This window comes from Cryptomeria japonica, unplaced genomic scaffold (assembly GCF_030272615.1).
Source record: "Cryptomeria japonica unplaced genomic scaffold, Sugi_1.0 HiC_scaffold_189, whole genome shotgun sequence".
Lineage (NCBI taxonomy): Eukaryota > Viridiplantae > Streptophyta > Pinopsida > Cupressales > Cupressaceae > Cryptomeria > Cryptomeria japonica.
In genome coordinates, this window is record NW_026729011.1 from 160,001 (window position 1) to 174,503 (window position 14,503).

The following is a 14,503-nucleotide window of genomic DNA, read 5'->3' on the forward strand; positions in this document are numbered from 1 at the left end:
ACCTTGGTGCGCACACCTTGGCTGGGTTGCGCGCCCTGGTGGGCACCATGGTGCGCACCAAGGAGCGCTCCGAAGTGTGCTCCAAGGTGCGGCGTGCACGAAGTCGGAGCCCGGTTTGCCCCGGGTGCGCACCTCGCGTGCACCTTCGCCGCGGTGGGCACCATGGCGTGCACGAAGTCGGAGCCCGGTTTGCCCCGGGTGCGCACCTCGCGTGCACCTTCGCCGGGGTGGGCACCTTGGTGTGCAGACCTTGGCTGGGTTGCGCGCCCTGGTGGGCACCATGGTGCGCACCAAGGAGCGCTCCGAAGTGTGCTCCAAGGTGCGGCCTGCACGAAGTCGGAGCCCGGTTTGCCCCGGGTGTGCACCTCGGGTGGGCACCTTGGTGCGCATGCCTTGCCTGGGCTGCGCACCAGGGCGGGCTCAAGATGGCACCCGCGTTCCTTTTTTTTCACTATCTTTCAAAACGGAAATTTTAAAATCTCATTTTTTTTTGCCTTTTTCTGGAAATTAGTGAAGGCAGCGCATCAAAGGTGCGCACCTCGCTGCCCACCACGGTGCGCAACGCCGGTGGGCACCCGGGAGTGCTTCGAAGTGTGCTCCAAGGTGCTGCGTGCACGTTGTCGGAGCCCGGTTTGCCCCGGGTGCGCACCTCGCGTGCACCTTCGTCGGGGTGGGCACCTTGGCTGGGTTTGCCCCGGCTGCGCTCCGAAGCGGGGTTATTGGAGCGCCGCCTCTTTTTTTGTCGGAGCGTTTGGTGGGGTTTCTCGCATTGGCTCTTCCGAGGCCCGGTTGCCACCCTGGCGCGCACGAAGTCGGAAGTAGGGTTAATTGCCCGGGTGCGCACCTTTGCCAGGGTGGGCACCTTACCTGGGCTGCGCACCAGGGCGGGCTCAAGATGGCACGCGCGTTCCGTTTTTTTCACTATCTTTCAAAACGGAAATTTTAAAATCTCCTTTTTTTTTTGCCTTTTCTGGAAATTAGTGAAGGCAGCGCATCAAAGGTGCGCACCTCGCTGCCCACCTTGGTGTGCTCTGAGGTGCGCACCCGGGAGCGCTACGAAGTGTGCTCCAAGGTGCGGCGTGCACGTTGTCGGAGCCCGGTTTGCCCCGGGTGCGCACCTCGCCTGCACCTTGGCCGGGGTGGGCACCTTGGCTGGGTTTGCCCAGGGTGCGCTCCGAAGCGGGGTTACTGGAGCGCCCCCTCTTTTTTTGTCAGAGCGTTTGGTGGGGTTTCTCGCATTGGCTCTTCCCAGGCCCGGTTGTTGGGTGCGCTCCCACCCTGGCGCGCGCGAAGTTGGAAGTTGGGTTAATTGCCCGGGCGCGCACCTTCGCCAGGGTGGGCACCTTGGTGCGCACACCTTGGCTGGGCTGCGCACCAGGGCGGGCTCAAGATGGCACCAGCATTCCCTTTTTCTCACTATCTTTCAAAACGGAAATTTTAAAATCTCGTTTTTTTTTTGCCTTTTATGGAAATTAGTGAAGGCATCGCATCAAAGGTGCGCACCTCGCTGCCCACCTTGGTGTGCTCCGAGGTGCCCACCACGGTGCGCAACGCCGGTGCGAACCCGGGAGCGCCCCGATGTGTGCTCCAAGGTGCGGCGTGCACGAAGTCGGACCCCGGTTTGCCCCGGGTGCGCACCTCGCGTGCACCTTGGTGCGCACACCTTGGCTGGGTTGCGCGGCCTGGTGGGCACCATGGTGCGCACCAAGGAGCGCTCCGAAGTGTGCTCCAAGGTGCGGCGTGCACGAAGTCGGAGCCCGGTTTGCCCCGGGTACGCACCTTCGCCGGGGTGGGCACCTCGGCTGGGTTGCGCGCCCTGGTGCGCACCAAGGAGCGCTCCGAAGTGTGCTCCAAGGTGCGGCGTGCACGAAGTCGGAGCCCGGTTTGCCCCGGGTGCGCACCTCGCGTGCACCTTCGGCGGGGTTGCGCGCCCTGGTGGGCACCATGGTGCGCACCAAGGAGCGCTCCGAAGTGTGCTCCAAGGTGCGGCGTGCACGAAGTCGGAGCCCGGTTTGCCCCGGGTGCGCACCTCGCGTGCACCTTCGGCGGGGTTGCGCGCCCTGGTGGGCACCATGGTGCGCACCAAGGAGCGCTCCGAAGTGTGCTCCAAGGTGCGGCGTGCACGAAGTCGGAGCCCGGTTTGCCCCGGGTGCGCACCTCGCGTGCACCTTCGCCGCGGTGGGCACCATGGCGTGCACGAAGTCGGAGCCCGGTTTGCCCCGGGTGCGCACCTCGCGTGCACCTTCGCCGGGGTGGGCACCTCGGCTGGGTTGCGCGCCCTGGTGCGCACCAAGGAGCGCTCCGAAGTGTGCTCCAAGGTGCGGCGTGCACGAAGTCGGAGCCCGGTTTGCCCCGGGTGCGCACCTCGCGTGCACCTTCGCCAGGGTGGGCACCTCGGTGCGCACACCTTCTCAATGTTTTCTTGCCTTTTCTGGAAATTGGTGAAGGCAGCGCATCAAAGGTGCGCACCTCGGTGTGCTCCGAGGTGCGAACCCGAGAGCGCTCCGAGGTGCCCACGAAGTCGAAAGTCGGGTTAATTGCATTGTTTTCCCCGGGTGCGCTCCGAGGTGCGCAACATCGGCGCGCACCAAGGAGGGCTCCGAAGTGTGCTCCAAGGTGCGCACGATGGCGTGCACCTCTGGTGCGCACGATTCGGAGCTCGGTTTGACCGGGGTGCGCACACCTTGGCTGGGTTGCGCACCTTTTGTGCGCTCCAAGGTGCGCACGAAGTCGGAGCTCGGTTTGCCCCGGGTGCGCACCTTCGCCAGGGTGCGCACCTTGATGCGCACGCCTTGGCTGGGTTGCGCACCTTGGTGGGCGCCATGGTGCGCACCTTTCGTGCGCTCCAAGGTGCGCACGAAGTCGGAGCTCGGTTTGCCCCGGGTGCGCACCTTGGTGGGCGCCATGGTGCACTCCGAGGTGCCCAAGATTGGTGCGCACCAAGGAGCGCTCCGAAGTGCGCTCCAAGGTGCGCGCGAAGTCGAAAGTTGGGTTAATTGTCCGGTTTGCCTCGGGTGCGCACCTTGCGTGCACCTTCGCCAGGGTGGGCGCCTTGGTGCGCACACCTTGGCTGGGCTGCGCACACCTTGGCACCCGCGTTTCCTTCATTTTAAATTTTTTTTTTTTACAATCTCTCAAGTGGGAAATTCTATAATCTCAACTTTTTTTGCCTTTTCAGGAAACTTTTGAATGGAGCGCATCATTGGTGCGCTCCGAAGTGTGCTCCAAAGCTCTCTCCAGCTGCGTGCACCTGCCCCGGCCGCGCACCCGGCCCCGCCCAGCTTCGCTCACCTGTCCCGGGCGTCTGGTGCGGAACCTTAGAGTAAGAAACATCACCGTGCACCTTGGCCAACGTGCGCGACTCGACCGAGCGCGCACTGGCCGAGGTGCACACCGATTTCACCTGGGTGCGCGCGCAGCACCTCGGGCGCACCGGGGTGCGCGCACAACGCCCGGGTTGCACCGTGGCCTGTGTGCTCGGGGCGCCTCGGGTGCGCGCTCGGTGTCGCCCCCGCGCGCGCGGTAGTGCGGGCAGCGCACCCCGGCCCGGCCCGGCCCCGACGAGAACGCAAACGGGCAAAAGGTTTATTCAAATAGCATTGCGATGCCCGGCGAAAAACTAAAAAAGGGTGCAACACCGGGACTTCCCGGGAGGTCACCCATCCCAGTACTACTCCGGCCCAAGCGCGCTTAACTGCGGAGTTCTGATGGGATCCGGTGCACTAACGCTGGTATGATCGCACCCGTTATGAGCTTGTCGCAGTGTGTACTTAGCAAACCGCGACCCACGTGCGAATCCACCCCGGCCACCCACCCCCGTCGAGGTGCACACCCTCCCTCGCGAAGTGCGCCCCGTTCGCCAAGTGTGAGCCCTGCCCGGGTGCGCGCACCTTGCTAGGGCGTCGGGTGTGCACCCGGCCCGGCCTACGTGCGTGCACCTGTAGGGGGCGTCGTGTGCGTGCAGTGTCCCGTCTGCAACGCGGTGCCCACACACCACCTCGGGCGCAACGACCTGCGCTCACATGTGGGCCGAGTGCACCTTGGTGCATGTTCGGGGCGCCTCGGGTGCACGCTCGATCTTGCCCCGGTGCACCAAGGCGCTCGGTTTGCCCCGGGTGCGCACTTGGTGCAAGGTGGGCACCCAAAATAGGGATCAAGCACCAAAACACAAGTTTCGGGATGCAAAATGGGACCCAAGGACCACAAATGCGTTCCAAGACCCATGATGGGTCCACGAGAACAAAAATGTGTTCCGAGACTTAATAAACAAATATTGGGTTTTAGGAGAAGAAACATGCTCTGATGCCCAAAACGAGAATCGACCCCGAAAAGGCCACAGGCCAAAAGTGGGATGCGAGACAAAAAAAAATGGGACCCGAGGACCAAAATTGGGTTCCCAGGTCGAAGACAGGGCAACCGGACAAGAAACGACCTCTAAGGCTCGAAATGAGTCCCGACGACTAAAACTTGACAAGAAGCACCCATCAGGCACCCAACTCGACACCCATGGGATGCCGACCCACCCGGGCTTCCACCTAGCACACCTTGGCACCCACCCACCCTCGCACCCAACCTCGCACCCAACTTAGCACCTTTGAACCCACATTGGCACTCACCCTGACCCTGGCACCTTGGAACCCACATTGGCACTCACCTTGACCCTGGCACCCACCTTTGCACTCACCTTGGGACCCACCCTGGCTCCCACCTCGGCACCCACCCAGACACCCACCTTGGTTCCTTGGCACCCACCTTGGATCCTTGGCACCCACCCCGACACCCACCTTGGCACGCAACTTGGCTACTTGCCACCCACCTTGGCTCCTTGACGCCCACCCCGACAACCACCCCGTGACCTACCCTGGCTAGGGTTGGTGCACACCCACCCTGGTGCCCACCTTGGCACCCACCCTATGACCCACCTTGGCACGCACCTTAGTACCCACCCCGTTACCCACCCTAGGACCCACCCCGTGACCCACCTTGGCCAGGGTGGGTGCCTTGGTGCGCACAACTTGCCTGGGCTGCACACCAGGGCGGGCTCAAGATGGCACCCGCGTTCCGTTTTTTTCACTATCTTTCAAAACGGAAATTTTAAAATCTCATTTTTTTCTTTTTTTTGCCTTTTCTGGAAATTAGTGAAGGCAGCGCATCAAAGGTGCGCAATGCTGGTGCGAACCCGGGAGCGCTCCGATGTGTGCTCCAAGGTGCGGCGTGCACGAAGTCCGAGCCCGGTTTGCCCCGGGTGCGCACCTCGCGTGCACCTTCGCCGGGGTGAGCACCTTGGCTGGGTTGCGCGCCCTGGTGCGTACCAAGGAGCGCTCTGAAGTGTGCTCCAAGGTGCGGCGTGCACGAAGTCGGAGCCCGGTTTGCCCCGGGTGTGCACCTCGGGTGCGCACCTCGCGTGCACCTTCGCTGCGGTGGGCACCTTGGCTGGGTTGCGCGCCTTGGTGGGCACCATGCAGTGCACGAAGTCGGAGCCCGGTTTGCCCCGGGCGCGCACCTCCGCCAGGGTGGGCACCTTGGTGCGCACAACTTGCCTGGGCTGCGCATCAGGAAGGGCTCAAGATGGCACCCGCGTTCCGTTTTTTTCACTATCTTTCAGAACGGAAATTTTAAAATATCGTTTTTTTTTGCCTTTTCTGGAAATTAGTGAAGGCAGCGCATCAAAGGTGCGCAACGCTGGTGCGAACCTGGGAGCGCTCCGATGTGTGCTCCAAGGTGCGGCGTGCACGAAGTCGGAGCCCGGTTTGCCTCGGGTGCGCCCTGGTGGGCACCATGGTGCGCACCAAGGAGCGCTCCGAAGTGTGCTCCAAGGTGCGGCCTGCACGAAGTCGGAGCCCGGTTTGCCCCGGGTGTGCACCTCGGGTGGGCACCTTGGTGCGCATGCCTTGCCTGGGCTGCGCACCAGGGCGGGCTCAAGATGGCACCCGCGTTCCTTTTTTTTCACTATCTTTCAAAACGGAAATTTTAAAATCTCATTTTTTTTTGCCTTTTTCTGGAAATTAGTGAAGGCAGCGCATCAAAGGTGCGCACCTCGCTGCCCACCACGGTGCGCAACGCCGGTGGGCACCCGGGAGTGCTTCGAAGTGTGCTCCAAGGTGCTGCGTGCACGTTGTCGGAGCCCGGTTTGCCCCGGGTGCGCACCTCGCGTGCACCTTCGTCGGGGTGGGCACCTTGGCTTGGTTTGCCCCGGCTGCGCTCCGAAGCGGGGTTATTGGAGCGCCGCCTCTTTTTTTGTCGGAGCGTTTGGTGGGGTTTCTCGCATTGGCTCTTCCGAGGCCCGGTTGCCACCCTGGCGCGCACGAAGTCGGAAGTAGGGTTAATTGCCCGGGTGCGCACCTTTGCCAGGGTGGCACCTTACCTGGGCTGCGCACCAGGGCGGGCTCAAGATGGCACGCGCGTTCCGTTTTTTTCACTATCTTTCAAAACGGAAATTTTAAAATCTCCTTTTTTTTTTGCCTTTTCTGGAAATTAGTGAAGGCAGCGCATCAAAGGTGCGCACCTCGCTGCCCACCTTGGTGTGCTCTGAGGTGCGCACCCGGGAGCGCTACGAAGTGTGCTCCAAGGTGCGGCGTGCACGTTGTCGGAGCCCGGTTTGCCCCGGGTGCGCACCTCGCCTGCACCTTGGCCGGGGTGGGCACCTTGGCTGGGTTTGCCCAGGGTGCGCTCCGAAGCGGGGTTACTGGAGCGCCCCCTCTTTTTTTGTCAGAGAGTTTGGTGGGGTTTCTCGCATTGGCTCTTCCCAGGCCCGGTTGTTGGGTGCGCTCCCACCCTGGCGCGCGCGAAGTTGGAAGTTGGGTTAATTGCCCGGGCGCGCACCTTCGCCAGGGTGGGCACCTTGGTGCGCAAACCTTGGCTGGGCTGCGCACCAGGGCGGGCTCAAGATGGCACCAGCATTCCCTTTTTCTCACTATCTTTCAAAACGGAAATTTTAAAATCTCGTTTTTTTTTTGCCTTTTATGGAAATTAGTGAAGGCATCGCATCAAAGGTGCGCACCTCGCTGCCCACCTTGGTGTGCTCCGAGGTGCCCACCACGGTGCGCAACGCCGGTGCGAACCCGGGAGCGCCCCGATGTGTGCTCCAAGGTGCGGCGTGCACGAAGTCGGACCCCGGTTTGCCCCGGGTGCGCACCTCGCGTGCACCTTGGTGCGCACACCTTGGCTGGGTTGCGCGGCCTGGTGGGCACCATGGTGCGCACCAAGGAGCGCTCCGAAGTGTGCTCCAAGGTGCGGCGTGCACGAAGTCGGAGCCCGGTTTGCCCCGGGTGCGCACCTTCGCCGCGGTGGGCACCATGGCGTGCACGAAGTCGGAGCCCGGTTTGCCCCGGGTGCGCACCTCGCGTGCACCTTCGCCGGGGTGGGCACCTCGGCTGGGTTGCGCGCCCTGGTGCGCACCAAGGAGCGCTCTGAAGTGTGCTCCAAGGTGCGGCGTGCACGAAGTCGGAGCCCGGTTTGCCCCGGGTGTGCACCTCGGGTGCGCACCTCGCGTGCACCTTCGCTGCGGTGGGCACCTTGGCTGGGTTGCGCGCCTTGGTGGGCACCATGCAGTGCACGAAGTCGGAGCCCGGATTGCCCCGGGCGCGCACCTCCGCCAGGGTGGGCACCTTGGTGCGCACAACTTGCCTGGGCTGCGCACCAGGAAGGGCTCAAGATGGCACCCGCGTTCCGTTTTTTTCACTATCTTTCAGAACGGAAATTTTAAAATCTCGTTTTTTTTTGCCTTTTCTTGAAATTAGTGAAGGCAGCGCATCAAAGGTGCGCAACGCTGGTGCGAACCTGGGAGCGCTCCGATGTGTGCTCCAAGGTGCGGCGTGCACGAAGTCGGACCCCGGTTTGCCCCGGGTGCGCACCTCGCGTGCACCTTGGTGCGCACACCTTGGCTGGGTTGCGCGCCCTGGTGGGCACCATGGTGCGCACCAAGGAGCGCTCCGAAGTGTGCTCCAAGGTGCGGCGTGCACGAAGTCGGAGCCCGGTTTGCCCCGGGTGCGCACCTCGCGTGCACCTTCGCCGCGGTGGGCACCATGGCGTGCACGAAGTCGGAGCCCGGTTTGCCCCGGGTGCGCACCTCGCGTGCACCTTCGCCGGGGTGGGCACCTTGGTGTGCAGACCTTGGCTGGGTTGCGCGCCCTGGTGGGCACCATGGTGCGCACCAAGGAGCGCTCCGAAGTGTGCTCCAAGGTGCGGCCTGCACGAAGTCGGAGCCCGGTTTGCCCCGGGTGTGCACCTCGGGTGGGCACCTTGGTGCGCATGCCTTGCCTGGGCTGCGCACCAGGGCGGGCTCAAGATGGCACCCGCGTTCCTTTTTTTTCACTATCTTTCAAAACGGAAATTTTAAAATCTCATTTTTTTTTGCCTTTTTCTGGAAATTAGTGAAGGCAGCGCATCAAAGGTGCGCACCTCGCTGCCCACCACGGTGCGCAACGCCGGTGGGCACCCGGGAGTGCTTCGAAGTGTGCTCCAAGGTGCTGCGTGCACGTTGTCGGAGCCCGGTTTGCCCCGGGTGCGCACCTCGCGTGCACCTTCGTCGGGGTGGGCACCTTGGCTGGGTTTGCCCCGGCTGCGCTCCGAAGCGGGGTTATTGGAGCGCCGCCTCTTTTTTTGTCGGAGCGTTTGGTGGGGTTTCTCGCATTGGCTCTTCCGAGGCCCGGTTGCCACCCTGGCGCGCACGAAGTCGGAAGTAGGGTTAATTGCCCGGGTGCGCACCTTTGCCAGGGTGGGCACCTTACCTGGGCTGCGCACCAGGGCGGGCTCAAGATGGCACGCGCGTTCCGTTTTTTTCACTATCTTTCAAAACGGAAATTTTAAAATCTCCTTTTTTTTTTGCCTTTTCTGGAAATTAGTGAAGGCAGCGCATCAAAGGTGCGCACCTCGCTGCCCACCTTGGTGTGCTCTGAGGTGCGCACCCGGGAGCGCTACGAAGTGTGCTCCAAGGTGCGGCGTGCACGTTGTCGGAGCCCGGTTTGCCCCGGGTGCGCACCTCGCCTGCACCTTGGCCGGGGTGGGCACCTTGGCTGGGTTTGCCCAGGGTGCGCTCCGAAGCGGGGTTACTGGAGCGCCCCCTCTTTTTTTGTCAGAGCGTTTGGTGGGGTTTCTCGCATTGGCTCTTCCCAGGCCCGGTTGTTGGGTGCGCTCCCACCCTGGCGCGCGCGAAGTTGGAAGTTGGATTAATTGCCCGGGCGCGCACCTTCGCCAGGGTGGGCACCTTGGTGCGCACACCTTGGCTGGGCTGCGCACCAGGGCGGGCTCAAGATGGCACCAGCATTCCCTTTTTCTCACTATCTTTCAAAACGGAAATTTTAAAATCTCGTTTTTTTTTTGCCTTTTATGGAAATTAGTGAAGGCATCGCATCAAAGGTGCGCACCTCGCTGCCCACCTTGGTGTGCTCCGAGGTGCCCACCACGGTGCGCAACGCCGGTGCGAACCCGGGAGCGCCCCGATGTGTGCTCCAAGGTGCGGCGTGCACGAAGTCGGACCCCGGTTTGCCCCGGGTGCGCACCTCGCGTGCACCTTGGTGCGCACACCTTGGCTGGGTTGCGCGGCCTGGTGGGCACCATGGTGCGCACCAAGGAGCGCTCCGAAGTGTGCTCCAAGGTGCGGCGTGCACGAAGTCGGAGCCCGGTTTGCCCCGGGTACGCACCTCGCGTGCACCTTCGCCGGGGTGGGCACCTCGGCTGGGTTGCGCGCCCTGGTGCGCACCAAGGAGCGCTCCGAAGTGTGCTCCAAGGTGCGGCGTGCACGAAGTCGGAGCCCGGTTTGCCCCAGGTGCGCACCTTCGCCGCGGTGCGCACCATGGCGTGCACGAAGTCGGAGCCCGGTTTGCCCCGGGTGCGCACCTCGCGTGCACCTTCGGCGGGGTTGCGCGCCCTGGTGGGCACCATGGTGCGCACCAAGGAGCGCTCCGAAGTGTGCTCCAAGGTGCGGCGTGCACGAAGTCGGAGCCCGGTTTGCCCCGGGTGCGCACCTCGCGTGCACCTTCGGCGGGGTTGCGCGCCCTGGTGGGCACCATGGTGCGCACCAAGGAGCGCTCCGAAGTGTGCTCCAAGGTGCGGCGTGCACGAAGTCGGAGCCCGGTTTGCCCCGGGTGCGCACCTCGCGTGCACCTTCGCCGCGGTGGGCACCATGGCGTGCACGAAGTCGGAGCCCGGTTTGCCCCGGGTGCGCACCTCGCGTGCACCTTCGCCGGGGTGGGCACCTCGGCTGGGTTGCGCGCCCTGGTGCGCACCAAGGAGCGCTCCGAAGTGTGCTCCAAGGTGCGGCGTGCACGAAGTCGGAGCCCGGTTTGCCCCGGGTGCGCACCTCGCGTGCACCTTCGCCAGGGTGGGCACCTCGGTGCGCACACCTTCTCAATGTTTTCTTGCCTTTTCTGGAAATTGGTGAAGGCAGCGCATCAAAGGTGCGCACCTCGGTGTGCTCCGAGGTGCGAACCCGAGAGCGCTCCGAGGTGCCCACGAAGTCGAAAGTCGGGTTAATTGCATTGTTTTCCCCGGGTGCGCTCCGAGGTGCGCAACATCGGCGCGCACCAAGGAGGGCTCCGAAGTGTGCTCCAAGGTGCGCACGATGGCGTGCACCTCTGGTGCGCACGATTCGGAGCTCGGTTTGACCGGGGTGCGCACACCTTGGCTGGGTTGCGCACCTTTTGTGCGCTCCAAGGTGCGCACGAAGTCGGAGCTCGGTTTGCCCCGGGTGCGCACCTTCGCCAGGGTGCGCACCTTGATGCGCACGCCTTGGCTGGGCTGCGCACCTTGGTGGGCGCCATGGTGCGCACCTTTCGTGCGCTCCAAGGTGCGCACGAAGTCGGAGCTCGGTTTGCCCCGGGTGCGCACCTTGGTGGGCGCCATGGTGCACTCCGAGGTGCCCAAGATTGGTGCGCACCAAGGAGCGCTCCGAAGTGCGCTCCAAGGTGCGCGCGAAGTCGAAAGTTGGGTTAATTGTCCGGTTTGCCTCGGGTGCGCACCTTGCGTGCACCTTCGCCAGGGTGGGCGCCTTGGTGCGCACACCTTGGCTGGGCTGCGCACACCTTGGCACCCGCGTTTCCTTCATTTTAAATTTTTTTTTTTTACAATCTCTCAAGTGGGAAATTCTATAATCTCAACTTTTTTTGCCTTTTCAGGAAACTTTTGAATGGAGCGCATCATTGGTGCGCTCCGAAGTGTGCTCCAAAGCTCTCTCCAGCTGCGTGCACCTGCCCCGGCCGCGCACCCGGCCCCGCCCAGCTTCGCTCACCTGTCCCGGGCGTCTGGTGCGGAACCTTAGAGTAAGAAACATCACCGTGCACCTTGGCCAACGTGCGCGACTCGACCGAGCGCGCACTGGCCGAGGTGCACACCGATTTCACCTGGGTGCGCGCGCAGCACCTCGGGCGCACCGGGGTGCGCGCACAACGCCCGGGTTGCACCGTGGCCTGTGTGCTCGGGGCGCCTCGGGTGCGCGCTCGGTGTCGCCCCCGCGCGCGCGGTAGTGCGGGCAGCGCACCCCGGCCCGGCCCGGCCCCGACGAGAACGCAAACGGGCAAAAGGTTTATTCAAATAGCATTGCGACGCCCGGCGAAAAACTAAAAAAGGGTGCAACACCGGGACTTCCCGGGAGGTCACCCATCCCAGTACTACTCCGGCCCAAGCGCGCTTAACTGCGGAGTTCTGATGGGATCCGGTGCACTAATGCTGGTATGATCGCACCCGTTATGAGCTTGTCGCAGTGTGTACTTAGCAAACCGCGACCCACGTGCGAATCCACCCCGGCCACCCACCCCCGTCGAGGTGCACACCCTCCCTCGCGAAGTGCGCCCCGTTCGCCAAGTGTGAGCCCTGCCCGGGTGCGCGCACCTTGCTAGGGCGTCGGGTGTGCACCCGGCCCGGCCTACGTGCGTGCACCTGGAGGGGGCGTCGTGTGCGTGCAGTGTCCCGTCTGCAACGCGGTGCCCACACACCACCTCGGGCGCAACGACCTGCGCTCACATGTGGGCCGAGTGCACCTTGGTGCATGTTCGGGGCGCCTCGGGTGCACGCTCGATCTTGCCCCGGTGCACCAAGGCGCTCGGTTTGCCCCGGGTGCGCACTTGGTGCAAGGTGGGCACCCAAAATAGGGATCAAGCACCAAAACACAAGTTTCGGGATGCAAAATGGGACCCAAGGACCACAAATGCGTTCCAAGACCCATGATGGGTCCACGAGAACAAAAATGTGTTCCGAGACTTAATAAACAAATATTGGGTTTTAGGAGAAGAAACATGCTCTGATGCCCAAAACGAGAATCGACCCCGAAAAGGCCACAGGCCAAAAGTGGGATGCGAGACAAAAAAAAATGGGACCCGAGGACCAAAATTGGGTTCCCAGGTCGAAGACAGGGCAACCGGACAAGAAACGACCTCTAAGGCTCGAAATGAGTCCCGACGACTAAAACTTGACAAGAAGCACCCATCAGGCACCCAACTCGACACCCATGGGATGCCGACCCACCCGGGCTTCCACCTAGCACACCTTGGCACCCACCCACCCTCGCACCCAACCTCGCACCCAACTTAGCACCTTTGAACCCACATTGGCACTCACCCTGACCCTGGCACCTTGGAACCCACATTGGCACTCACCTTGACCCTGGCACCCACCTTTGCACTCACCTTGGGACCCACCCTGGCTCCCACCTCGGCACCCACCCAGACACCCACCTTGGTTCCTTGGCACCCACCTTGGATCCTTGGCACCCACCCCGACACCCACCTTGGCACGCAACTTGGCTACTTGCCACCCACCTTGGCTCCTTGACGCCCACCCCGACAACCACCCCGTGACCTACCCTGGCTAGGGTTGGTGCACACCCACCCTGGTGCCCACCTTGGCACCCACCCTATGACCCACCTTGGCACGCACCTTAGTACCCACCCCGTTACCCACCCTAGGACCCACCCCGTGACCCACCTTGGCCAGGGTGGGTGCACCCACCCTGGTGCCCACCTTGGCACCCACCCATCCTAGCACCCAGCCTGTGACCGGGCTTGGAACCCAACCTTGCACCCGCACCCGTCTTGGCCAGTGTGGGTGCGCACCCATCCTGGCACCCACGTTGTGACACACCCTTTAACCCACGCACCCTAGCACCCACGTTGGCACCCACCTTGGAACCCAACCTAGCAACTTGGCACCCACCCCGTGACCCACCTTGGCATCCACCATAGCAGTCGCCGACTTGGCACCCACCTCGGCACCCACCTTGACACTTGTGGACCCACCTTGCCACTCACCCTAGCATCGACCCATCCTAGCACCCACCCTGGCACCTTTGCACCCTAGCACTCACCCATCCTAGCACCTAACCTGTGACCCACCTTGACACTCACCCTCGCACCCACCTTGGAACCCAACCTAGCACCCACCCACCCTGACACCAACCCTAGCACCTACCCACCCTTGCACCCACCCTGTGACCCATCTTGGCACCCACCCATCCTACCACTCAACCTATCACCCACCTTCTCACCCACCTTGGCATCCACCTTAGCACCCACCCACACTGGCACCTTGGCACCCACCTCGGGCAAGGTGGGTGCACACCCACCCTGGCACCCAATTTAGAACCCACCGAGCATGTTACCCACCTTGGCACCCACATTGCAGCCCACCCTAGTACCCACCCTATGACCCACATTGGCATCCACACCCTAGCACCCAGGCACCTCGACACCCGCCTTGACACCCACCCTAGCACTGAACCTGTGACCCACCTTGGAACTCACCCTAGAACCCACCCACCCTGTGAACCACCTTGGCATCCACCTTAGCACCCACCCACCTTGGCACCCACTCTAGCACTCACCCATCCTAACACCCAACTTGTTACCCACCTTGGCACCCGCCCTCGCGTCCACCTTGAAACCCACCCTAGCACCCACCCACGCAGGAGCCCACCTTGGCACCCAACCTAACACCCACGCATCCTGGCACCCAACTTGTGACCCACCTTGGAACCCACCCTAGTACCCACCTTTGAACCCACTATATCACCAACCCACCTTGGCACCCACCCTATGACCCTCTTTGGAATCCACCCTAGCACGCACCCACCCTGGCACCCACCATGGAGCGCACCCTAGCACCCACCCACCTCGGCACGCACCTCAACACCCACCTTGGTGTGCGCACTGCGCCAACCTCTCAAAGACCCTATGTGGTGCGCTCCAAAGTGTACACCTTTGGTGCGCTCCAAGGTGCGCACCTTTGGTGCACACCGAGGTGCACACCAAAGTGTGCACCGAGGTGAGCACCAAAGTGCACTCCAGGGTGCACACCAAGGCGTGCACCTTTGGTGCGGTCAATGCAAACGAATTCGGAAGTTGGGGTCGATGTCCTAATCGCTGCTGCAGACTACACGTATGAGAATCGGACAAATAGCTTTATATAGGGGAGGTGTTGCGTTTGATGGGTCGACTCCCCTGGTTGTGTGCACTGCACCAACTTCAAAGACCCTGTCTTGTTTAAGAAGTCAAAAGTTGGGGTGGATGTCCTA

General features: G+C 62.7%; 2 non-coding genes across 2 annotated transcripts; both read right to left on the reverse strand.

Annotated features, from left to right (window-relative positions):
- Positions 1 to 3,626: 3,626 nt before the first annotated feature.
- LOC131867881 (5S ribosomal RNA) lies at positions 3,627 to 3,745 on the reverse strand. The gene has a single exon (XR_009366403.1). It is a non-coding gene; the product is annotated as a 5S ribosomal RNA (ribosomal RNA).
- Positions 3,746 to 11,562: 7,817 nt separating this feature from the next.
- Positions 11,563 to 11,681, reverse strand: LOC131867889 (5S ribosomal RNA). Its single transcript, XR_009366410.1, has one exon. It is a non-coding gene; the product is annotated as a 5S ribosomal RNA (ribosomal RNA).
- Between the last annotated feature and the right edge of the window lie 2,822 nt (positions 11,682 to 14,503).